Source organism: Ranitomeya variabilis, chromosome 5, assembly GCF_051348905.1.
Source record: "Ranitomeya variabilis isolate aRanVar5 chromosome 5, aRanVar5.hap1, whole genome shotgun sequence".
Classification (NCBI taxonomy): domain Eukaryota; kingdom Metazoa; phylum Chordata; class Amphibia; order Anura; family Dendrobatidae; genus Ranitomeya; species Ranitomeya variabilis.
Genome location: NC_135236.1, coordinates 298,647,274 through 298,674,845, shown reverse-complemented (window position 1 = coordinate 298,674,845; position 27,572 = coordinate 298,647,274). Strand labels below are relative to the sequence as shown.

The 27,572-nt window shown below is 44.8% G+C and overlaps 1 long non-coding RNA gene across 1 annotated transcript in view; it reads left to right on the top strand.

Annotated features, from left to right (window-relative positions):
• LOC143773628 (uncharacterized) overlaps nucleotides 1-27,193 on the top strand; it is a 74,596-nt gene extending 47,403 nt beyond the window's left edge. The window contains exon 3 of the long non-coding RNA XR_013215263.1: nucleotides 25,733-27,193. This is a non-coding gene — a long non-coding RNA (uncharacterized LOC143773628). The remainder of the gene's footprint in view (nucleotides 1-25,732) is intronic.
• The last annotated feature ends 379 nt before the right edge of the window (nucleotides 27,194-27,572 follow it).

Here is a 27,572-nt window from a genome sequence, read left to right as displayed (position 1 = left end):
ATAGGCTTATGGCAGTTTTACAGCGGTTACATGGATACACAGGCAGCTTGGTGGTGAGTGGAGGAGTATTTAAAGTAGGGACCGCAGACAGGCTATCAAAGGCCTAAAATAACAAACAATAGGCTCATGGCAGCTTTACAGCGGTTACATGGATACACAGGCAGCTTGGTGGTGAGTGGAGGAGTATTTAAAGTAGGGACCGCAGACAGGCTATCAAAGGCCTAAAATAACAAACAATAGGCTCATGGCAGCTTTACAGCGGTTACATGGATACACAGGCAGCTTGGTGGTGAGTGGAGGAGTATTTAAAGTAGGGACCGCAGACAGGCTATCAAAGGCCTAAAATAACAAACAATAGGCTTATGGCAGTTTTACAGCGGTTACATGGATACACGGGCAGGCAGCTTGGTGGTCAGTGGAGGAGTATTTAAAGTAGGGACCGCAGACAGGCTATCAAAGGCCTAAAATAACAAACAATAGGCTCATGGCAGTTTTACAGCGGTTACATGGATACACGGGCAGGCAGCTTGGTGGTGAGTGGAGGAGTATTTAAAGTAGGGACCGCAGACAGGCTATCAAAGGCCTAAAATAACAAACAATAGGCTCATGGCAGCTTTACAGCGGTTACATGGATACACAGGCAGCTTGGTGGTGAGTGGAGGAGTATTTAAAGTAGGGACCGCAGACAGGCTATCAAAGGCCTAAAATAACAAACAATAGGCTCATGGCAGCTTTACAGCGGTTACATGGATACACAGGCAGCTTGGTGGTGAGTGGAGGAGTATTTAAAGTAGGGACCGCAGACAGGCTATCAAAGGCCTAAAATAACAAACAATAGGTTCATGGCAGTTTTACAGCGGTTACATGGATACACGGGCAGGCAGCTGGTGATGAGTGGAGGAGTATTTAAAGTAGGGACCGCAGACAGGCTATCAAAGGCCTAAAATAACAAACAATAGGCTCATGGCAGCTTTACAGCGGTTACATGGATACACAGGCAGCTTGGTGGTGAGTGGAGGAGTAGTGCAAGGAGTGTCTGTCCCAGTACTCCCAAAATATAAATAGATGTTAATGTCTCGCAAAACAACCAAAACAAAAAAAAAGGTGGCATACTTAGGTACAGGGGTGGGCTCATCTACTGAGTTTTTGACATAGTAATTTGGCAGTAACTATTTAATGGTGCCAATATAGGACACAGACACAGACTACTTTAAGTTGCATCATAGATGTCTACAAATTTGTATTGTCAGTGCCAGACATTGAATGATGTCAGCGAATAGACTAAAGATTGGTGGAGCTGTGCGACATAATTTTGCACGTGGTAGAGCACATTTTGAGCTGGGGTAGGGGGGAACTCTCTTGAGGCCGGCGGGACCGCCCCAGGGCCCCTCATGTTACAACGGTGTGTCTGACGTTGGGTGCGCACCACCACCGCCAGAGACACTACATTGTACTATGAGGGACCCAGTAGCAATGCCGTCAACCAAAAGCGAGCACACCCACCTCTTCAGACAAACAGCAGTCTCACGGGTGCTTGCGCCAAGTCGCGATACCACGGCCCCGTGTGGGGAGTTTTGCCATTTAGGGAGGTGTAAACATGTCGTATGCTGTACAATCAGCTGCAGCAAATTAGACATTAGAAAAGTAATTCACAGGCAAGAGCTTTTCATAGGAAAGCTAGGTGTCGGCCGGGCAAGGTGGGGCAAAAGATTTCGAAATCCAGTTGTGGTTCATTTTAATGAATGTTAGATCGTCAACATTTTGGGTAGCCAGACGAGTCCTTTTTTCGGTTAATATTGAACCTGCAGCACTGAATACTCTTTCTGATAGGACACTTGCTGCCGGGCAAGCAAGCTCCTGCAATGCATATTCTGCCAATTCTGGCCAGGTGTCTAATTTGGAGGCCCAGTAATCAAATGGGAATGACGGTTGAGGGAGAACATCGATAAGGGATGAAAAATAGTTAGTAACCATACTGGACAAATGTTGTCTCCTGTCACTTTCAATTGATGCAGCAGTACCTGTCCTGTCTGCGGTCATAGCAAAATCACTCCACAACCTGGTCAGAAAACCCCTCTGTCCAACGCCACTTCTGATGTGTGCACCCCTAACACTCCTAGTCTGCTGCCCCCTGGAGCTCGTGTGAGAACGATCACGTGCGCTGTGTGCTGGGAATGCCTGAAGCAAACGGTCAACAAGAGTTGATTGTTTGGTTGCTAATATTAGTTCCAAGTTCTCATGTGGCATAATATTTTGCAATTTGCCTTTATAGCGTGGATCAAGGAGGCAGGCCAACCAGTAATCGTCATCGTTCATCATTTTCGTAATGCGTGTGTCCCTTTTTAGGATACGTAAGGCATAATCCGCCATGTGGGCCAAAGTTCCAGTTGTCAAATCTCCAGTTGTGATTGGTTGAGGGGCAGTTGCAGGCAAATCTACGTCACTTGTGTCCCTCAAAAAACCAGAACCCGGCCGTGACACGCAACCAATTTCCTGTGCCCCCGGGAAAGGTTCGGCATTAAAAATATACTCATCCCCATCATCCTCCTCGTCCTCCACCTCCTCTTCGCCCGCTACCTCGTCCTGTACACTGCCCTGACCAGACAATGGCTGACTGTCATCAAGGCTTTCCTCTTCCTCTGGTGCAGACGCCTGCTCCTTTATGTGCGTCAAACTTTGCATCAGCAGACGCATTAGGGGGATGCTCATGCTTATTACGGCGTTGTCTGCACTAACCAGCCGTGTGCATTCCTCAAAACACTGAAGGACTTGACACATGTCTTGTATCTTAGACCACTGCACACCTGACAACTCCATGTCTGCCATCCTACTGCCTGCTCGTGTATCCTCCCACAAATAAATAACAGCACGCCTCTGTTCGCACAGTCTCTGAAGCATGTGCAGTGTTGAGTTCCACCTTGTTGCAACGTCTATGATGAGGCGATGCTGGGGAAGGTTCAAAGACCGCTGATAGGTCTGCATACGGCTGGCGTGTACAGGCGAACGTCGGATATGTGAGCAAAGTGCACGCACTTTGAGGAGCAGGTCGGAGAACCCAGGATAAGTTTTCAATAAGCACTGCACCACCAGGTTTAAGGTGTGAGCCAGGCAAGGAATGTGTTTCAGTTGGGAAAGGGAGATGGCAGCCATGAAATTCCTTCCGTTATCACTCACTACCTTGCCTGCCTCAAGATCTACTGTGCCCAGCCACGACTGCGTTTCTTGTTGCAAGAACTCGGACAGAACTTCCGCGGTGTGTCTGTTGTCGCCCAAACACTTCATAGCCAATACAGCCTGCTGACGCTTGGCAGTAGCTGGCCCATAATGGGACAACTGGTGTGCAACAGTGTCATCTGCCGATGGAGTGGTTGGCAGACTGCGTTCTGTGGAAGAGCTGTAGCTTCTGCAGGAGGACGAGGAGGAGGAGGAGGAGGGGGTGCGAACGCCTACAGCCAACTGTTTCCTAGACCGTGGGCTAGGCACAACTGTCCCTAAATTGATGTCGCCTGTGGACCCTGCATCCACCACATTCACCCAGTGTGCCGTGATGGACACATAACGTCCCTGGCCATGCCTACTGGTCCATGCATCTGTAGTCAGGTGCACCTTTGTACTCACAGATTGCCTGAGTGCATGGACGATGCGCTGTTTAACATGCTGGTGCAGGGCTGGGATGGCTTTTCTGGAAAAAAAGTGTCGACTGGGTAGCTCGTATCGTGGTTCAGCGTACTCCATCAGGGCTTTGAAAGCTTCGCTTTCAACTAACCGGTAGGGCATCATCTCTAACGAGATTAGTCTAGCTATGTGGGCGTTAAAACCCTGTGTACGCGGATGCGAGGATAAGTACTTCCTTTTTCTAACCAGAGTCTCATGTAGGGTGAGCTGGACTGGAGATCGTGGAACTTTCGGGTGTGCCGGTGTACATGGCAGACTGAGAGACGGTTGGAGACGGTATTGTTTCCGCCGGTGCCCTAGATGCAATATTTCCTCCTACAAAACTGGTGGTTCCCTGACCCTGACTGCTTTTGGCTGGCAAAGAAACCTGCACAGATACTGACGGTGGTGCGGAAAATGGTGGCCTTACAGTGACGGAAGGGATGTTGCGTTGCTGACTAGCTTCATTGGCCGAGGGTGCTACAACCTTAAGGGACGTTTGGTAGTTAGTCCAGGCTTGAAAATGCATGGTGGTTAAGTGTCTATGCATGCAACTAGTATTTAGACTTTTCAGATTCTGACCTCTGCTTAAGCTAGTTGAACATTTTTGACAGATGACTTTGCGCTGATCAGTTGGATGTTGTTTAAAAAAATGCCAGACTGCACTCTTCCTAGACTCGGATCCCTTTTCAGGGATTGCAGACTGAGCTTTAACCGGATGGCCACGCTGTCCTCCAACAGGTTTTGGCTTTGACACGCGTTTTGGGCCAGATACGGGCCCGGCAGATGGAACCTGTTGCGATGTTGATGCCTGCTGCGGCCCCTCCTCCACCTCCGCTTCTGAACTACTGCCGCCTGCACCCTGTTCCCCCAATGGCTGCCAATCGGGGTCAATAACTGGGTCATCTATTACCTCCTCTTCGAGCTCGTGTGCAACTTCGTCTGTGTCACTGTGTCGGTCGGTGGTATAGCGTTCGTGGCGGGGCAACATAGTCTCATCAGGGTCTGATTGTGGATCTGTACCCTGAGAGGGCAATGTGGTGGTCTGAGTCAAAGGAGCAGCATAGTACTCTGGCTGTGGCTGTGCATCAGTGCACTCCATGTCAGAATATACTTGTAATGGGCATGGCCTGTTAAATGTTTCACTTTCTAAGCCAGGGACGGTATGTGTAAAGAGCTCCATGGAGTGACCCGTTGTGTCGCCTGCTGCATCCTTCTCTCTTGTTGTAGTTTTTGCTGAGGAGGACAAGGAAGCGACTTGTCCCTGACCGTGAACATCCACAAGCGACGCGCTGCTTTTACATTTACCAGTTTCGGAAGAGGAGGCAAAAGAGCTAGAGGCTGAGTCTGCAATGTAAGCCAAAACTTGCTGTTGCTGCTCCGCCTTTAAAAGCGGTTTTCCTACTCCCAGAAAAGAGAGCGTTCGAGGCCTTGTGTAGCCTGACGACGAAACTGGCTCCACAGCTCCAGACTTAGGTGGAATATTTTTATCCCCACGACCACCTGATGCTCCACTACCACTACCATCATTACCAGCTGACAATGAACGCCCACGACGACCTCTTGCACCAGACTTCCTCATTGTTTTAAAATCTTAACCAAAGTAACTTTATTTGTTGCTGTCAAACAACTTACACGGTGAGCTATAACTTCAGTATGATTTCAATATCCCTTAACAGGTTGGTGAGACCACAAGGAAAATCAGGCACAATGTTACACACTCTGTTTTCTGTGGCACAAAATCACAGAGATGACACACACGCAGGACTGTCACTCAAGCACTAATGTCAATATTAATCTCCCACCTAATTTATTTATTTTTTTTTTTCAGGGAGACTTTAGAAACCAAATAATATTAAAAAAACCAAAAAAATAAATAGCCTTTCTATGGCCCACTGAATGAGAGAGGTGGCACACCCAGGAGTCAAGACTGGCACACAAGCTGAAAGGGCAATATTACTCTCCCACTGTTTTTTAAGTTTTTTTTTTTTTATTTTCAGGGAGACTTTAGAAACCAAATAATATTAAAAAAACCAAAAAAATAAATAGGCTTTCTATGGCCCACTGAATGAGAGAGAGGTGGCACACCCAGGAGTCAAGACTGGCACACAAGCTGAAAGGGCAATATTACTCTCCCACTGTTTTTTTATGTATTTTTTGTTTTTTAAGGGAGACTTTAGAATCCCAATAATATTTAAAAAAAAAAATAAATAGACTTTCTATGGCCCACTGAATGAGAGAGGTGGCACACCCAGGAGTCAAGACTGGCACACAAGCTGAAAGGGCAATATTACTCTCCCACTGTTTTTTTATGTATTTTTTGTTTTTTAAGGGAGACTTTAGAAACCCAATAATATTTTTAAAAAAAATAAATAGGCTTTCTATGGCCCACTGAATGAGAGAGGTGGCACACCCAGGAGTCAAGACTGGCACACAAGCTGAAAGGGCAATATTACTCTCCCACTGTTTTTTTTAAGTTTTTTTTTTTTTATTTTCAGGGAGACTTTAGAAACCAAATAATATTAAAAAAACCAAAAAAATAAATAGGCTTTCTATGGCCCACTGAATGAGAGAGGTGGCACACCCAGGAGTCAAGACTGGCACACAAGCTGAAAGGGCAATATTACTCTCCCACTGTTTTTTTAAGTTTTTTTTTTTTTATTTTCAGGGAGACTTTAGAAACCAAATAATATTAAAAAAACCAAAAAAATAAATAGGCTTTCTATGGCCCACTGAATGAGAGAGAGGTGGCACACCCAGGAGTCAAGACTGGCACACAAGCTGAAAGGGCAATATTACTCTCCCACTGTTTTTTTTTTTTTTTTTTTTTTCAGGGAGACTTTAGAAACCAAATAATAAGAAAAAAAATAAATAAATAAATAGGCTTTCTATAGCCCACTGAATGAGAGATAGCACACACAGCAGTGGCACACAAGCCCTGACTGAGGCCAATATTTTTCTACCACTGAGTGATGTAGTGTTTTTGTGTTGAGGTAGATTTTAGAACACAAATCAAGGAAAAAAAAAAAATGCTTTCTATGGCCCACTGAATGAGAGAGGTGGCACACCCAGGAGTCAAGACTGGCACACAAGCTGAAAGGGCAATATTACTCTCCCACTGTTTTTTTATGTATTTTTTGTTTTTTAAGGGAGACTTTAGAAACCCAATAATATTTAAAAAAAAAAATAAATAGGCTTTCTATGGCCCACTGAATGAGAGAGGTGGCACACCCAGGAGTCAAGACTGGCACACAAGCTGAAAGGGCAAAATTACTCTCCCACTGTTTTTTTAAGTTTTTTTTTTTTATTTTCAGGGAGACTTTAGAAACCAAATAATATTAAAAAACCAAAAAAATAAATAGGCTTTCTATGGCCCACTGAATGAGAGAGAGGTGGCACACCCAGGAGTCAAGACTGGCACACAAGCTGAAAGGGCAATATTACTCTCCCACTGTTTTTTTTTTTTTTTTTTTTTTTCAGGGAGACTTTAGAAACCAAATAATAAGAAAAAAAATAAATAAATAAATAGGCTTTCTATAGCCCACTGACTGAGAGATAGCACACACAGCAGTGGCACACAAGCCCTGACTGAGGCCAATATTTTTCTCCCACTGATTGATGTAGTGTTTTTGTGTTGAGGTAGATTTTAGAACACAAATCAAGGAAAAAAAAAAAATGCTTTCTATGGCCCACTGAATGAGAGAGGTGGCACACCCAGGAGTCAAGACTGGCACACAAGCTGAAAGGGCAATATTACTCTCCCACTGTTTTTTTATGTATTTTTTGTTTTTTAAGGGAGACTTTAGAATCCCAATAATATTTAAAAAAAATAAATAAATAGGCTTTCTATGGCCCACTGAATGAGAGAGGTGGCACACCCAGGAGTCAAGACTGGCACACAAGCTGAAAGGGCAATATTACTCTCCCACTGTTTTTTTATGTATTTTTTGTTTTTTAAGGGAGACTTTAGAAACCCAATAATATTTAAAAAAAAAAATAAATAGGCTTTCTATGGCCCACTGAATGAGAGAGGTGGCACACCCAGGAGTCAAGACTGGCACACAAGCTGAAAGGGCAATATTACTCTCCCACTGTTTTTTTTAAGTTTTTTTTTTTTATTTTCAGGGAGACTTTAGAAACCAAATAATATTAAAAAAACCAAAAAAATAAATAGGCTTTCTATGGCCCACTGAATGAGAGAGAGGTGGCACACCCAGGAGTCAAGACTGGCACACAAGCTGAAAGGGCAATATTACTCTCCCACTGTTTTTTTTTTTTTTTTTCAGGGAGACTTTAGAAACCAAATAATAAGAAAAAAAATAAATAAATAAATAGGCTTTCTATAGCCCACTGAATGAGAGATAGCACACACAGCAGTGGCACACAAGCCCTGACTGAGGCCAATATTTTTCTACCACTGATTCATGTAGTGTTTTTGTGTTGAGGTAGAATTTAGAACACAAATCACGGAAAAAATAAATAGGCTTTCTATGGCCCACTCAGTGAGAGATGGCACACACAGGGATGGCACTGTAGCAGAAATGCCAATCTTAATCTCCCACAAAAAAAAAAAAAAACAGGGACTGTCCTACAATTACTATCTCCCTGCAGTAATCTAAGCCAGGTATGGCAGGCAGCAATAGGAGTGGACTGATGCACAAATTAAATAAAAAGTGTGGACAAACAAAAAAGATAGCTGTGCAGAAAGGAACAAGAGGATATGTGCTTTGAAAAAAGCAGTTGGTTTGCACAGTGGCGTACACACAGCAATACAGCTATCACGGAGCCTTCTAGGGCAGCCCAATGAGCTACAACGCTGAGGAAAAAAAAAAAAATAAATAGCTTCCACAGTCCCTGCACACCGAAGGTGGTGTTGGACAGTGGAAATCGCTACAGCACAAGCGGTTTGGTGGTTAGTGGACCCTGCCTAACGCTCTCCCTGCTTCTGACGAAGCGGCAGCAACCTCTCCCTAAGCTCAGATCAGCAGCAGTAAGATGGCGGTCGGCGGGAACGCCCCTTTATAGCCCCTGTGACGCCGCAGACAGCAAGCCAATCACTGCAATGCCCTTCTCTAAGATGGTGGGGACCAGGATCTATGTCATCACGCTGCCCACACTCTGCGTTCACCTTCTTTGGCTGAGAAATGGCGCTTTTCGCGTCATTGAAACGCGACTTTGGCGCGAAAGTCGCGTACCGCATGGCCGACAAGCACAGGGGTCGGATCGGGTTTCATGAGACGCCGACTTAGCCAAAAGTCGGCGACTTTTGAAAATGATCGACCCGTTTCGCTCAACCCTAGTAACCAATATTAGAACACAAAGAAGCAGGATAGGTCATATGAATGGGGATCACCACACATTTGGATAAGGCAAAAGTTAAACACAGCTTTTTTTGGGTAAATCAACAAGCAATAACACGGCACTAACATTTAAAAACATTTAAAACAGGAGCATATTTATGGGTTTTTGTTATTTTGGGGTTTTGGGGGTTTGTTATTGCATTGTCAGATGATTAGTATATCTTCAAGGCTTGAGTTCTCTATTGGGCTGCTCTGTATATTTATTAAGGGGTTATTATTACTCACCCATTTGAGTGCATTGTTGATCGTTAACTATGCGTTATTTTTTCAGTGCAAGGTAGTAACTCTGCTTATCTTTATTTAATATTGGTGGTACCTGGTATTATCATGTCTTTGTCCCTCTGATTATCTGAGGGTTTGATATAGTATTGACCACCGACAGGGTTACTCCGCCATAGGATTATTATATCCTTAAAGCTCTAAGTCTTTATTGGTTCTATAGACACTGGGGCAATGCTGTTTATATAGATACCTTACTGCATGTCATTTTTTATTTTGCCTAGGAGTCAAGTGTGGGTTGTAGCCTTATTAGGGGCTTGAAAGTTTGGGGCATAAATATGCTCCTGTTTTAAATGTTTTTAAATGTTAGTGCCGTGTTATTGTTTGTTGATTTACCCAAATAAAGCTATGTTTAACTTTTGACTTATCCAAATGTGTGGTGATCCCCATTCATATGACCTATCCTGCTTCTTTGTGTTCTAATAATGCTTCCCACAAAGCAACAGTTAACAGCCGCCAGCCAATCACAGGCCGGCAGCTGACATCAGCGAGCATGTCATCACTGCTATATGCTGGTACATCTGCGCCTCAGATGTATCAAGGAGAGGACACCGCTGGACCTCGGCCAGGCAAGGGAATTTTTTTTTGTAAAGCCACAGGATGGAGAGGTATGGGACAGTATGGAGAGACATGGGGGCAGTGTGGAGAGACATGGGTGCAGTGTGGAGAGACATGGGGGCAGTGTAGAAAGACATGGGGGCAGTGTGGAGAAACATGGGGGCAGTGTGGACAAACATGGGTGCAGTGAGGAGAGACATGGGGCAGGGTGGAGAGACATGGAGGCAGTGTGGAGAGACATGGTGGCAGTGTGGAGACAGACTTGGGGCCAGGATGGAGAGAGACTTGGGGTCAGGATGCAAAGACACTTGGGGGCCAGGATATGGGACATTATTACTATAGGGGCTAATTAAGGGATATTATTATTATTGCTGTGATGTATTTTATTTTTGAGGATACTGTTTTCAGTGGAGGGGTTGTGGGAGGGTCCTGTTACTGTGCAGGGTGAAATTGTTGATTTTTTTTCTTCATCTGGTACAGTATAGAAGTTGGGGAAAAATTAGGGAATGTGCTCTGGATAACTGTGTTCTGCAGATATGAATCCTGTCTGGAAGAAGTTATGGAGGTCTGTGCTGAATGAAGATGAAGATGATATACTGTATACAGAAGTCCTGTGTATAATGTCACTGGTGACCCCTGTATTACCTGTACACTGACACTATACAGAGTTCCTGGGCATAATATCACCAGCGATCACAATATTATGTGTACACTGACAATATGCACTGTATACTATGTACAGAGCTCCTGTGTATAATGTCACCAGTGATCACTGTATTGCCTGTACACGGATGCTATATATGTAGTTCATGTGTATAATGTCACTGGTGATCCCTGTATTACCTGTACACTGACACTATATACAGAGCTCCTGTGTATAATGTCAATGGTGATCACTGTATTATGTGTACACTGACACTATACACTGTGTACTATATACAAAACTCCTGTGTATAATGGCACTTAAGGTAATATTAGTATTGTGTTTTTTATTAATGATCAATATTATAGTATTTGGTCAATATGTGGTGGTATTATGTGGTCTGGTCATGGTGTGGCAGTATTTGTCCCTTTATGTGGTATTATTCTGTCACTATGTGGTGATAATATGTTGTCTGGTCATGGTGTGGCGGTATTTGTTCCTTGTATGTGGTGCTAATATATCACCTAGCCATGGTGTGGCAGTATTTGTTCCATGTATGTGGTGGTAATATGTGGTCTGGTCATGGTGTGGTGGTGTTTGTTCCTTGTATGTGGTGGTAATATGTGGTCTGGTCATGGTGTGGCAGTATTTGTTTCTTGTATGTGGTATTATTCGGTCACTATGGGGTAGTAATATGTGGTCTGGCTGTATTTGTCCCTTGTATATAGTATAACTGTTCATTTTAAAAATATGTACTGTATATGACACATTCCCTTAAAGAAACATAATTAAAAATATACCTAAAAAGAGGACAGGATGTTTTAACAAATGTTGTGGTGTCTGCTTAAATAATCTTTTGGCCAAAACAAAAGCTGATGGCTATGGATGTGATATGGTGTTTGATGGGAACTGTTACTGTGTGATTCGTGAGGACATGTTGAAGAAGTGGAGTTTTTCCAAGAGTGGGTGGTGGGACTGTGGAAGGTTCGAGGGTAGGAGGCGCAGCTGGGGTGGAACCTGGGAGGAGTCTCAAGAGGGCTCAAAAATTTTTGCCGGTATGGGGCCCTGAAATTTCTGGTGACAGCCCTGACTTCATGCACCAAATGTTAGTGTAACTTATTTCTGAATAATTATAGCATTATTTACATCTATACAAAAATATAAGGTGAATAAATACGGTGCGATACACTTTATTGATCCCGAATTGTAGAATATGTGGGCCAATGCAATATATAGTATAAAATATATACAGTGGGGCAAAAAAGTATTTAGTCAGTCAGCAATAGTGCAAGTTCCACCACTTAAACAGATGAGAGGCGTCTGTAATTTACATCATAGGTAGACCTCAACTATGGGAGACAAACTGAGAAAAAAAATCCAGAAAATCACATTGTCTGTTTTTTTATCATTTTATTTGCATTTTATGGTGGAAAACAAGTATTTGGTCAGAAACAAAATTTCATCTCAATACTTTGTAATACATCCCTTGTTGGCAATGACAGAGGTCAAACGTTTTCTGTAAGTCTTCACAAGGTTGCCACACACTGTTGTTGGTATGTTGGCCCATTCCTCCATGCAGATCTCCTCTAGAGCAGTGATGTTTTTGGCTTTTCGCTTGGCAACACGGACTTTCAACTCCCTCCAAAGGTTTTCTATAGGGTTGAGATCTGGAGACTGGCTAGGCCACTCCAGGACCTTGAAATGCTTCTTACGAAGCCACTCCTTCGTTGCCCTGGCGGTGTGCTTTGGATCATTGTCATGTTGAAAGACCCAGCCACGTTTCATCTTCAATGCCCTTGCTGATGGAAGGAGGTTTGCACTCAAAATCTCACGAAACATGGCCCCATTAATTCTTTCATGTACCCGGATCAGTCGTCCTGGCCCCTTTGCAGAGAAACAGCCCCAAAGCATGATGTTTCCACCACCATGCTTTACAGTAGGTATGGTGTTTGATGGATGCAACTCAGTATTCTTTTTCCTCCAAACACGACAAGTTGTGTTTCTACCAAACAGTTCCAGTTTGGTTTCATCAGACCATAGGACATTCTCCCAAAACTCCTCTGGATCATCTAAATGCTCTCTAGCAAACTTCAGATGGGCCCGGACATGTACTGGCTTAAGCAGTGGGACACGTCTGGCACTGCAGGATCTGAGTCCATGGTGGCGTAGTGTGTTACTTATGGTAGGCCTTGTTACATTGGTCCCAGCTCTCTGCAGTTCATTCACTAGGTCCCCCCGCGTGGTTCTGGGATTTTTGCTCACCGTTCTTGTGATCATTCTGACCCCACGGGGTGGGATTTTGCATGGAGCCCCAGATCGAGGGAGATTATCAGTGGTCTTGTATGTCTTCCATTTTCTAATTATTGCTCCCACTGTTAATTTCTTCACTCCAAGCTGGTTGGCTATTGCAGATTCAGTCTTCCCAGCCAGGTGCAGGGCTACAATTTTGTTTCTGGTGTCCTTTGACAGCTCTTTGGTCTTCACCATAGTGGAGTTTGGAGTCAGACTGTTTGAGTGTGTGCACAGGTGTCTTTTTATACTGATAACAATTTTAAACTGGTGCCATTACTACAGGTAATGAGTGGAGGAAAGAGGAGACTCTTACAGAAGAAGTTACAGGTCTGTGAGAGCCAGAAATCTTGATTGTTTGTTTCTGACCAAATACTTATTTTCCACCATAAAATGCAAATAAAATGATAAAAAAACAGACAATGTGATTTTCTGGATTTTTTTTTCTCAGTTTGTCTCCCATAGTTGAGGTCTACCTATGATGTAAATTACAGACGCCTCTCATCTTTTTAAGTGGTGGAACTTGCACTATTGCTGACTGACTAAATACTTTTTTGCCCCACTGTATATGGGGCAATGCAAGTCGATTTGGAGCGCCCCCACACCGCCGCAGGGCCGAGGGGTACCCGGAGCCGGGCCTCTGGGATCTCAGTCCTGGGGTTGTCACGGTGGCTAGACCCGGTCCGTGGCCCTGTCTGTCAGTGGGGGACGTCCGTTGCAAATAGGTGCTGTTAACGGTGGTGTAGCGGTGCAGTTGTGGGGTGCAGGTCGCGGTAAATAACGAGGACACCAGGTTGCAGTCTCTTTACCTCTTTACTGGAGATCTCTCGGTCCTCAGTCCAGAATCCGGTCCACCAGGCTGCGCAAGTCCGGCCGGTCCAATGGCACTTCCAGAGTTCTCCTCACAGGTGGAAATCAGTGCCTTCCTTCTTAGCGCTTTGTGTTGTAGTCCTTCCCTGCTGTGCTTACGGAAAGTACCCCACAACTGTTGTGTCTGTTTCTTAAGTTCCCTCACAACTCGATTAACTGATCTTCTGCTAATCTTCCGTCCCTTCCTGATGTTACAGTAAGAACGGCACCCGTTTGTCAGGTAGGCCTGGAGTTCTTCCGGGACCCTAGAGACGCCCCTCTCCCGCAATTGCCCCCCAAGACTTCATAGGTGATATGTGGTAGACAGCCCGCCTGAGACTGACTGTCCTGCCGCTGTTTGGAGTATGGCTTAAAGCTGTATATTATTCCACTCCCTCGGCGTTCCGGCCACCGGTAATGCGCCTCAGCAAGGTGCTGCCTCTTTCAACAAAACCCCTGCTGGTATTCTCCTTCTGCTTGATTTCGTTTCTCACTCAGCACAATCTATCTCGCTTCTAATCCTTTCTTAGGGCACCGCCGCTATTCTGAGCAGGCACGGTCCCGTTACGTTCTTTCAATGCCAAGCCTCTGCCAGGATCCCACCCCTGGCAGAGACCCTACTGTCTCTTCCTCCACAACACCCTCTCTCACTAGGTGTTGCTTCGTTCGATCCAGTCAGCTTTCTCTACTAACTTCCTGCCTGACCCCCAGTTTACCCACTATGGTGGGGAGTGGCCTAATGAATAGCACCCTTAGCTCCCCCCAGAGGCCCAGCTGTGAAACATATTGGTGTCTGTGATACCTGATTGGAGGAACTCCTTCAGTGCCATCGAACGCACCGTGGCTCCCCTTAGTGGCGGAGCCACAGTACTGCAACGACCAGGACTCTGGGGCGCTGCACTCCCCCCTGGTTAAACACAGTACTCCGGGACTGGGAAGAAAACAACAATACAGGTTAGCAAAAAGACATACAAATTTGTTGAGTGCAAAACAATAAGCATACTTGAACAGGCTTCCCTTTATGGGAGGTGAGGACACTTTAACGTTACAAAACATAATCAAATATCATAGCAACAGGCTACAATTAACTCTCATTACCCAACCGGGTATTCTACTAAGTGCAAATGCTGGAACAATAAATTAACATTGCCTTTAAGAAACATACACTCTTAGTTTATCAAAGGCCTTCCTATAATCACATTACAGGGCAAGGTAACTTCACATTCTCCTACTTTGAACCTGCAGGACCGCCTGTCCCTATGGCACCAGACCTACTGCCTCTCCTTTCTTTTACAGGACCGCCCCGTTCAGCCAGGGCCTACTGCCTTTCTCTACTATACATAGTATAGACATAACATTCCTTTCAATTTGAGAGCATGGAGCCCACTCTGCTTGGCTCCTATAAGGACTCACTCACTAACCCCTACGGGTCTACTTTCTGTCCTTAGTAACGAACTAACTTTCTATGGGGACGCAGGGTTTACCTTCTATCCTCACCTTCGTTATTACTTCTTTACTTTCAGTTAAACGGAACTCTACATCTACCCCTACGGGCTTTCTGCATCTTTCTCTTCAAAGAACATTATCTAGGTTTCACATTTTAAACAAATTAAACACACATAACTTTTCCATGAAAAACAGTTACATTTCCTTCAAAGCATTATCTTGACATTACTGTTCTAAAACAGTATCACTTTCAAGTTCAATTCTAACCTCCCCTTTAAGAGGAGATCAAGTCTTTCTGAGGTAGCTCTTCTTCTCAGCCTACCAGTCCATGCAAAGGCTCCGGAATGGAGCTCGCAAAATGTCTTTAAACAAAACCAGTAGGAAGCACCTTTAAGAAGGTGCAAACTATTTACAAGAAAGTTCAAATCATGCACAGTCCATGATTTCGCAGTTTGTGTAACTTTGTGCAAAACTTCAAGAAAACAACAATAGTGACCCCGGGTCAACAAAGGGGTCACCTTTCTTAAAGTTTACCCTGGACGGGTTTAGCAGCAACTTAAAGAACAAACAGTAACTATTTACATTTTAGAAGCAATAAAATCTTACTGGGGTTCTGCGGAAGGCGACCTCTTATCCGGCCTCACCAGGCCAACAGATCGCACCGGTGAGCCAGGACGCCGTTCCGGTCCCAGTAACGATAAAATCCCTCGCCGGGAGGTCCTCCTTGTCGGCAGGTGCACCCGTCCCTCCGGGGCACGGCGAGGCCGAGCTTCTCACGATTCCTCGGGGCCGGGTCCTGCTGCCTTCCCTACGGGATTATCTCCTTCCGGTGCTCCCGCCGCAGCCTGGAGGGCGACGCATCGTTGGACACCTCGGGCGAACCAGCCCGTCTCTCCAGTGCCCCTTCTCCACCTCGTGTAGGTGACGGCGTCTCCCGGCTCCAGGTCACGATCGAACCTTCCGCTGCAAGGCTCCACCTACTCCCGGTCCACGCGGATCTGCAGCGGCTCTCCAATTTCCTGGATCACCCCTCTTCCATACCGGGGGTTAAAGGCCACCACCACACCCCAGTGTGAGGACGGAATCTCCGGAACACTAATCAAATTAACTTGCTCCGCCTGGGGCCGGCTCCGCCACTCTGCCATAAGACGCCGTAAGTGCTCAGCATCCGGCATGATTTTCAGGCCCGGTGCGGGTAGCGTACCTTCCGCCGCGGCCGGGTAAGCAGCAACAGGAGACAACTTGATCTCGGTGGGCTGGCCCACCCGGGTGAGGGCACGGGCATCAGCCTTCAGGCGGCGGGCCAGCTGTCGGGCCTCGGCTGCAGCCACACATTCTTCGGACAGTGGCACAGGGGGTCGGCCCAACAGTGGCTCGGTGAGGGTCAGACCCCGCAGCGTTGGCGTTTCGGAGCCTGTCCCAGCTTGTGCGGCCTCGGACTGGGCCGGGTCAGCTCCGCGCTGTGCTCCTGGTGCCGCCATTTCTTGTTCTTTTCCCGCGTCTTCTTCCCGCGGTCTCTTCCGTGGGCGGCCCCGTCCCCATGGTCTCCACCCTCCAGCCAGGATCAGGAGGCGGACCTCAGCTGTTGACGGGCACGTCCTCAACACACAGAAATATTTAGACTGGGCGGCCATTGCTGTTCGCGCTCTCTAACTTGTCTACGGCCACTCCACGCCCCTCTTCTCTTCCTGCGCTCTCCTCAGCGCTGCAATGGCGGCGGATTTTGGCGGCAAATGGCACAACACACAGTCTTTTCAATAAAGTACGGTTCAAGTACAGTAAATCACAGTCTCTAGGCACACATGACCTGATTCTTCAGGCTTAAGTAGATCCTGTTCGTGACGCCAAGATTTGGAGCGCCCCCACACCGCCGCAGGGCCGAGGGGTACCCGGAGCCGGGCCTCTGGGATCTCAGTCCTGGGGTTGTCACGGTGGCTAGACCCGGTCCGTGGCCCTGTCTGTCAGTGGGGGACGTCCGTTGCAAATAGGTGCTGTTAACGGTGGTGTAGCGGTGCAGTTGTGGGGTGCAGGTCGTGGTAAATAACGAGGACACCAGGTTGCAGTCTCTTTACCTCTTTACTGGAGATCTCTCGGTCCTCAGTCCAGAATCCGGTCCACCAGGCTGCGCAAGTCCGGCCGGTCCAATGGCACTTCCAGAGTTCTCCTCACAGGTGGAAATCAGTGCCTTCCTTCTTAGCGCTTTGTGTTGTAGTCCTTCCCTGCTGTGCTTACGGAAAGTACCCCACAACTGTTGTGTCTGTTTCTTAAGTTCCCTCACAACTCGATTAACTGATCTTCTGCTAATCTTCCGTCCCTTCCTGATGTTACAGTAAGAACGGCACCCGTTTGTCAGGTAGGCCTGGAGTTCTTCCGGGACCCTAGAGACGCCCCTCTCCCGCAATTGCCCCCCAAGACTTCATAGGTGATATGTGGTAGACAGCCCGCCTGAGACTGACTGTCCTGCCGCTGTTTGGAGTATGGCTTAAAGCTGTATATTATTCCACTCCCTCGGCGTTCCGGCCACCGGTAATGCGCCTCAGCAAGGTGCTGCCTCTTTCAACAAAACCCCTGCTGGTATTCTCCTTCTGCTTGATTTCGTTTCTCACTCAGCACAATCTATCTCGCTTCTAATCCTTTCTTAGGGCACCGCCGCTATTCTGAGCAGGCACGGTCCCGTTACGTTCTTTCAATGCCAAGCCTCTGCCAGGATCCCACCCCTGGCAGAGACCCTACTGTCTCTTCCTCCACAACACCCTCTCTCACTAGGTGTTGCTTCGTTTGATCCAGTCAGCTTTCTCTACTAACTTCCTGCCTGACCCCCAGTTTACCCACTATGGTGGGGAGTGGCCTAATGAATAGCACCCTTAGCTCCCCCCGGAGGCCCAGCTGTGAAACATATTGGTGTCTGTGATACCTGATTGGAGGAACTCCTTCAGTGCCATCGAACGCACCGTGGCTCCCCTTAGTGGCGGAGCCACAGTACTGCAACGACCAGGACTCTGGGGCGCTGCAAGTGTTATTATTGAGAAGCTAAATTATTAATTAAAGTGGTCTAAAGAAACAATTAAAAAGTACTACCTATTAAGATGCATGTGAATACACTATAAAAAGCATCTTATAAAATGCAAGACTAATTCTTTTCTTTCCCCAGAGTTTACAATTTTCTATATCTTCCTACAGCATTTGATTAATGCATAAATATATATCTTTTATTTCTCATAGTTAAAAACCTTTGTTGGTTTTCATGATATCCCTTGCCCATTTTTAGAAAATGTTATTTTTGCTATTTTGGTTCACAGAAATAACTCTGGTCACCTTATCATTTTCCACTGATTTCCTAGCCATAAATGTTAACATCCCAAGAGAGGTTTCATAGGAAATATATTCTGGCCACTGTCATCATCACTGCTGCTCATGTCTAGCCAACATTTATCCATATGTTTCTCAAATAAATGTTGAAGATTGTTTTTTTTTTTAGTAGATGGCATGAAGAAACCAAATTATATCTTAATTACCCAGACGACTATTTTTAGCAAACCAAGAAGAATATGCTGTTATCTATACTTTTGCTTGTGTAAGCCTGTAATAGTGACTTGTAAGCTGATATTCCATATAAAACAGTGTGCGCTTATCTTTGATGACTAGTGATGTTTGCTGATATGCTAACTATGGATTGTATTATGGAGCCAGTTTGTTGAGTCCGAAAGCAGCGAGGAAAAACTATGCAAGTAGAGTAAATAATCAAGTAATCCTACTTGATCTCATCACCATGGTTTCCCTTATCTTGATGCTGGATTGGAGGACACTTGTTATATTTAAAAATAGGTTACATGCCTCGGGGGAGACAGACAAACAGAGGGAGAGAAACAGCCAAAGATTCTGCCAAGACACATACATCCAAAGGATAGCAGAGACAGGAGACAGGATAGCAGCCAATATCATGGCACCATCACAAGGGACACGGATCTATAATTCTACAGGAAACAACCTAGGGGTTTTCGGCTCCGGTTACAGATCTGCTCCATTGACCATCACTGGACCAGGGATATGTTTGGAGAACACCAGGATTGGGACCCGCATGGCTCCATGGAGATGTTCGGATAAGCTAGGTTGTGATTCTCAAATCAACTGGCTTTGTACCTCAATGAACTGTCATCTCCCTTTGCTTGTCATTACCTCCTCTCTGTGTGCGTGCCACAGGTGGGGTAGGCGACCCTGGGAGCTCTGAAGTAACAGCTGCCATTATCCTGGCGAGTCAGCGGAAGGGTGAGGCTCTGTAATGTGCACCATCTTGGGGCATTTTGCCGGGACTCTTCTACGTGTTATATGCCTGCTTTGCGGTTCAATAAAGCATTCCCACACTGTTTTACCCTCACCCTGTGTTGTCTGAGTAGCGTTATGCCAACATTAAAGGGAGAGTGGGTGTACGATGGGACGATCGTTGGTTCTTGCAGTTCCGGCTAGCAGACCTGGGTGCCCGTCAACCCCCCCAACCCGTATCTCCACAGATTGTATGCATTTTTAGAATTATACCCAAATATAACAAATTGTAATAAAAAAAAAATCAGTAATCTAAGACATTGCATCCCTATATAGCCATTCTGTTCATCCATACTAATTCATTTTTCTCATATGTAAATAGATTAAAAGTATAGATTCAGCTCTGGAAAAGGAAACACAAATTCCCTGAAATGTACTTATTACCAGAATTGCTAGCTTTACAAGTAGAAGTGTTCCCAGCTTCCAAGCAGGAAAGCCATGAGAATTTTCATGTCTCTGCTGATGGATTTACAGGGCAGTTGCTGGGAAATCAAGCTGAATATCTCATATTTATCATGCAAAGAATAATGACAGTAATAAATGTACGCCTTTTTTACACCTATCCATAAATTCATAGACAGTATGCAAATATTACTTTTTTTTTCCAAAATGAAATAAAAAATTGACTTCAGCTAATGATGAAGACTGTTTAGTACAAATAGGTCCTTGTACTAAACTTCTATCTTGTATATACAAAGCAACACAAAAGGACACATGCAATGAAAAGGACCCTGTACCCTTTACTGGGTCTTGGGAGAGGGAACTGGACAGCAACATTTTGGTGGAGGATTGGCAAAAAGAATGTATATTCTTTAACAAATTACCTATTACTTGAAAAACTACAATATCCTATCTAGACTGTACTGCTGTTACACTATGCTACATGAGATGTTCCTCTCTGTGTCCGACTTGTGCTGGCGGTGTGGCGGATCAGCTGGGTCTATGTTACATACAGTATATGGTGGGAATGCCCACTGGTTTATGGGTTATGGAATTCAATTTTCTCACTACGCAATAGCCTTACTGGTAGCAGTCACACCATCTCCCCAAATAGGACTGCTCTCCATTACTCCGGATTCAATCTCAAAGGCAAAGAAAAATATCCTTAGGCACTGTCTAACAACTGTTAATCATTCCACGTCACTGGAAATCCACAAAAACTCCCACTTTGGGTGAATGTGTGGAAGAGGTTAATTTTAATATGAAAATGGAAAACATGATTGTACATGATAACAATCTCCTCAGGCCTTTCATTGCCAATGGACATACTGAGGGGATGACCTGGTGATTTGGCTGACAGAAAATAATACTTAAAATAGAGTGTTGTGGTAGATGTCAACCCCTTTAAAGTGATGGCTTCAGTAAATTGTGGTGTTTTTTTTTAATTCCCCCCATCTCCCTTTCCTCCCCATTCTTTCTCTTTCCACCATACTTTTGTCCTTACATTGCACATACATAGATATTTGGTTTATGTAAAATAATATATTCAAAATTACTCAAAGATATTATTCTCATATTCTAATATTTAACAACAGCATAATATTAATAATCATCAACTTTTTTTAATTGTTATTATTGAATGTAATTTGAATGTTCTGTTCCAATGTTGTTAAAATTCAATAAAAACAAAACATTTAACCCCTTAACAACCAGAGTTTTTTTTGGGGGGTGTTTTCATTTTATGCTCTCGTTCTTTACAGAGACGTAACTTTTTTATTTTTTGGTCAAAATGGCCATGCGAGGGCTTGTTTTTTGTGGAGTGTGAATTGTACTTTTGAACAATACTATTAGTTTTAACATAACGTGTACTGGAAAACAGGAAAAAAATTCCAAGTGCAGTAAAATTGCAAAAAAAGTGCAATTCCACAGTTGTTTTTTTTTACCATGTTCACTTTATGCTAAAACTGACCTGCCATTATGAGTCTCCAAGCCATTACGAATTCACAGACACCAAACATGTATATGTTATTTTTTATTTAAGTGGTGAAAAAAAATCCAAAATTTGTAAAAGAAAATAAAAAAAATACAAAAAGGCACCATTTTTCGATACCCATAGCGTTTCCACTTTTCGTGATCTGGAGTTGGGTGGGGGCTTGTTTTTGCATGATGAGATGATATTTTTAATTGTACCATTTTGGTGCAGATATGTTCTTTTGATCGCCCATTATTGCATTTTAATGCAATGTTGCGGCGACTAAAAAATGTAATTCTGGCATTTTGACTTTTTCTCATTACGCTGTTTAGTGATCAGGTTAATGCTTTTTTTTATATTGATAGATCAGGAGATTCTGAATGCTGGCAGTACCAATTATGTGTATATTTGATTTTTTTATTGTTTTATTTTGAATGGCACGAAAGTGGGGTGATTTGAACTTTTATTTATTTATTTTTTAAATATTTTCAAAAACTTTTTTTTTACTTTTTGCATGCTTCAATAGTCTCAGTAGAAGCTGCGGTACTTTAATCTGTTCTGCTACACACAGGCGATGATCAGAATGCCTGAGTGTAGCAGAAATGCTCACTTGCTATGAGCATAGCAATCTGGCATTGACAACAATAGAGGTCTGCTTGTGACCTCTGGTTGTCATGCTGACCGATCGGTGACCCGCGATCATGTGACGGGGTCACCAATGAGCGGGATTTCCAACGTGCTTCCGGTAAGTGTGAGTTAAATGCCGCTGTCAGAGATTTATAGCGGCATTTAACTATTTAACAGCCGCAGGTGGATTGCGATTCCACCCGCGGCTGTTGCAGGCACATGTCAGCTGTATATATCAGCTTACATGTACCTGGAAAGGTGCAGGCACAGCGCCGGAGCCCGCACTAAACAGGGGGAGTCTGATGTGGGCATGCTATTAAATTAAATGTTGGAAAGGGGTTAAAGTAAAAAAGACTGTTTAGTACATGAAAGAAGATGACCTACACCATACTTTTCATTAACATTTCCCTAATAATTGCATTGTAAATAAATTGATACATGATCTCACCACTGGACAATATGAAAAAAATGATTAATTATTGGCAAATGTGTTTGTTGCACCCCGCCTATAGTTGAAAATCACATCCATTTGTGGCATATCCTAGGAATACCTATTGGCTTGTTACTGTTGTATGCACAGTCTCAGACGTGGACCAAAGGAACCACTATTTATTAGAGCCAGTTTTATTGTTCTGTTTTCTTTGTGCATATGAATACAATGTACTAAAACAGGCAGCGTACTCATCAGGGGCAGACACAGACTGCTTGGGGCCCCTGTGCAGGAAATGTGCCTGGGCCCCCCTCCTTTTAAGGCGACAAAGCTAAGGGACTGTGCTATACATAAGTGAGTACACTTTATACTAAGGGACTGTTAGACATAATAATCGATAATAATGTCTTCCTCCACCTCCCCCTGTTGTTAAACCCATTATAAATCCCCCGCATCCCATTATTGCCCTCTCCCCCACCCCCCATGATTGACCTCTTCACCACCTCCATTATTGCTTTCTCCCCCACCACCCCATATCATTGCCCATTCCACCACCTCCATCATTGCCTCTTCCCCACCATCCCCATCATTGTCCTTTCCACTGCCACCATCATTTCCTCCTGCCCCACCACCCCTATCATTGCCCTCTCTATCAACCCAATCATTGCCTTCGGCCCCGTCACCGCCATCATTGCCCTCTCCTCCACCTACACACACACACAGCACCATTCACCTCTCTGCACACACACCTCACCTCTGCTCACACAGTATCCTGAAGCCGCACCATCACTGGCAGCTTCCTGTCTCACACAACCGTGGCGCTAAATGATGATGTCATTCAGCCGCTGCTGTGTGGCAGGAAGCAGGATGGATCCATTCCCTGCAGCTCCGCTGCCTTTATCTCTTGCAGGCAGCAGAGCTGCAATCCCATGATGGCAATCTGGCCAGGGGCCCCCCGGAGACGGATAAACTGGCCAGATTGCCCTCATTATTAGCCACCCTGCAGGCAGGGATGGTTTTAGGCAAAGTGGGGCCCTAGGCAAAGTTTAAAATGGGGCCTCAAATCCTAACATATTGCACATCACACAGATGCATTTCTGTTGTATTTACAAGCGCTGAGTTCAGGCCACTAAAAGAATGTGATCGACAATACTGAAGCTGTTCAACGCTTGTTTCCCGGCCTCTTTACACCATCTGAGAAAGAATGATGGGAACAGAACAATCACTAATAGATCACTAACAGATCACCATTAGTGTTGAGCATTCCGATACCGCAAGTATCGGGTATCGGCCGATACTTGCGGGTATCGGAATTCCGATACCGAGATCCGATACTTTTGTGATATCGGGAATCGGTATCGGGATTAATAGCAATGTGTAAAATAAAGAATTAAAATAAAAAATATTGCTATACTCACCTCTCCGACGCAGCCTGCACCTCACCGAGGGAACCGGCAGCCTTCTTTGCTTAAAATGCGCGCGTTTACTGCCTTCCGTGACGTCACAGCTTCTGATTGGTCATGTGCCGCCCATGTGACGGCGACGCGACCAATCACAACAAGCCGTGACGTAATTTCAGGTCCTGAATGCCTAATTCTAGGCATTCAGGAATTGAAAATTACGTCACGGCTTGTGATTGGTCGCATGCCGCTCATGTGACGGCGACGCAACCAATCACAAGCCGTGACGTAATTTTCAAATCCTGAATGCCTAGAATTAGGCATTCAGGAATTGAAAATTACGTCACGGCTTGTGATTGGTCGCGTGCCGCTCATGTGACGGCGACGCGACCAATCACAAGCCGTGACGTAATTTTCAAATCCTGAATGCCTAGAATTAGGCATTCAGGACCTGAAATTACGTCACGGCTTGTTGTGATTGGTCGCGTCGCCGTCACATGGGCGGCACGCGACCAATCAGAAGCCGTGACGTCACGGAAGGCAGTAAACGCGCGCATTTTAAGCAAAGAAGGCTCCCGGTTCCCTCGGTAAGGTCCAGGCTGCGTCGGAGAGGTGAGTATAGCAATACTTTTTATTTTAATTCTTTATTTTACACAGTAATATGGATCCCAGGGCCTGAAGGAGAGTTTCCTCTCCTTCAGACCCTGGGAACCATCAGGGATACCGTCCGATACTTGAGTCCCATTGACTTGTATTGGTATCGGGTATCGGTATCGGATTAGATCCGATACTTTGCCGGTATCGGCCGATACTTTCCGATACTTTCAAGTATCGGACGGTATCGCTCAACACTAATCACCATACAGTATCATGTTACCAGCAGCACACCTACAGTTTACAACGGCGATGTGCTGCTGAGAACAATGATTTCTGTTCCAGCATAACCAATCCAATCAATGGATGAATAGGCAGCATTTTACTTCTTTAGTATAATACACCTCATAGTCCTCAATATATTATAATGTGCACCACAGTCCTCCATATTGTAAAATACACACCGCATAATCCTCCATATAGTATAATACACTCCTCAGTCCTCAGTCCTATAATTCACTTCCCACAGTATAATGCACCCCATTGTTCTTCATATAGTATAATGTATTCCCCATAGTCCTTGATACAGTATAATGCAGCCCACATATAGCATAATGCAGCCACCCCACAGAGTATGATGTAACCCCCATGGAATATAATGCAGCCACCCTCATATAGTATAATGTAGCCCCCCCATAAAGTATGATGCAATCACCCCTCATAGAATATAAATATAATACAGCCCCCCTAGGAGAGCAAAAAATCTGAGAGACATTTTGGTCAAGAGCCACTACGTCAAAAAAACTCCACCAATTTTTGGTATTGGGAAAAGAAAATGGGGATTTTTCCCATGTGGTGACTGCTTGGCGTGTAGAAACCACGTGAGGACATTGTCATTTGCCTCTGTGGATGGCAAAGAATTTAAAATCACAGATTACATCTCATGTAGTACCACATTTGTGATTTATATGGCCAAATGTACCTGTGGGCTATCTTACGTCGGATTGACGTCACGTGAACTGAGGGTTAGGACCCGTGAATATATCAGGGACATTATGGCGGCCAAGGAGACAACTGACGATGTTCCTCTTAAGTCTATACCTAGACACTTTAAGCAGTACCACGGATGTAACCCTAAGGAGCTAAAAGTCTTTGGGATTGATCACGTTAGGGGAGGAATAAGAGGAGGGGATCTTAAGAAAAAACTTGCACAATTGGAATGCCGCTGGATAAGTGTATTAGGCACCATGGCCCCACACGGGCTTAATGAACAACTAAGCTTTGCACCCTTTCTATAATTTTGGAGTTCCGGATCACTAAAATCTCTTGTATCTGGATTTTAATTTTGTGTGTCTTTTTGTCTATTTATAGTACCTGTAATGCTCGTATCCATCTTCATTGTCTGTTCATCTGGGCTTGTATTGGACATCTGGACAGCTGTGCTTCCTGGAGGATATACACATTGAAAGAGAATCTCATGAGTTATTGACTGCAGTCATATATCTTCCAAGAATTAATTCAGAACTTTGGATGACAGCAGAATTTGGGCCAAGACCTGTATCAGAATTTTGTTTGTTATTTTATCTTATATTTTCATAGGGTTGGTCTTTGTATAGTTGTGATATAGGGACCATGATGTGACCGGTGCCTTTGTATTACTATATGACTGTTCTGGGGCTAGCTCCCTGGTTACACATTCTTCACTAATTTGGTGGGGACTGTGTATTAGTTTGCTTCGCTCATATGATGGTTCCAGTTGGCACATGAGGTATACACATAATAATAATTTTTTGTTTGGCGTAGTCCAATATTATATACTTTGTTATATTTCTGAATAGTCACGAAGTCATGCACCTTATATCTATATATGAATTATGTGAGAATTAATTCTCATTATAGTAGTTAGTTGTACTAATTCTTCATTTTGTTTTGGTTCATCCCTTTTCTTTTGATTGTTTTCTATTTGGCACGGTCACTTTAGGTCTACACTTTTATAAATAGTGATACGTTACGTGTCTTAGTTGCCCTTAGTGTATCCCTTAGGTAAAATGGCCGCTGGTGTATGCGCGCACGTGCGCCGCACTGGGGCATGCCGACCATCATCCACCTGCGCTCAGTAGGGGCGGAACAGGAAATGACGTCTTGAGGATTTTTCCTCTGCCTGTTCGCAGCGCCGTGAGCGCCGGGGATGATGGGCGCGGCGTCCCAGAAGTGACGGTGCGCATGCGCCAATTAAGAAACGCTATGGCCGCCACAGCTGATGATGTCCTTTAAAATGCAGCCCCAGTTAGACACACAATCACGTCCCCCCGAGGAAGCCCACGCGAAACGCGCGTCGGGGCCGCCGGACACACACTGACACCAACGACATTTGGGTAAGATTGGCAGTAGTATATGATTAGCACTTATACATACTGTGGGTTATGGAGCAGTGATATGGATGGAAGGACCAGGCACATGCCGTTTTTTAAGGAGCACTATGCACTTTAAATTTATAAACATGCTCTACTGATTTATTAGCAGGCCCAGAGTAGTCAGCAATTTCTGCCTCTTCTATACCACAGGTGATATCTGCAGTGTGGTTTGTCCGCCGCACATGCATTATACGTGCACTTTGTCTGTAATGTTTGTAACTTATGTGATTTGATTACGCTTAATAAAAGTTGTCATTTTTTACTTATGACTCAATGGATATCTATACTCCGTAGTTGTTCTATAGGATTTATGCATTAGTGGAGTTTCCCTGTTATCCTTCATGTCCATTGCGGGGCGTATTCCCGGTTGGAGCTTTGCAAATGACATGCATCAGTGGTTGTTGTATTTAGTGCTTTTCTGTGTGTTCACAGCTATCTGCACTGGTGAAATGGACTTGAAAAAACGTGGCTTGTTCAACTTGACAAAGTGTTTAACGTTGATGCGTGTGCGGTTTTAGATTCCAGATCAAGAGATTTGACTGAACTGACCAATAGATTTAAGGAGTTGCTACAGAAAAAAACCCGGTTGTGGTGGAACAAGTCTTTCTTGGAACGTTATCAGTAGCGTAGCTACCAGGGGGGCAGAGGGGGCGGTCGCCCCGGGCCCTGTGCTCTGAGGGGGCCCACCCGGAGCTACGCTACTGTCAGGGCCGGCGTTAGGGGCCCCTGCCTCCGGGCAATGATTATCTTTTATTTCCCTTGCGTTTGTACTGTGTATGTAGCTAACGTAACATGCA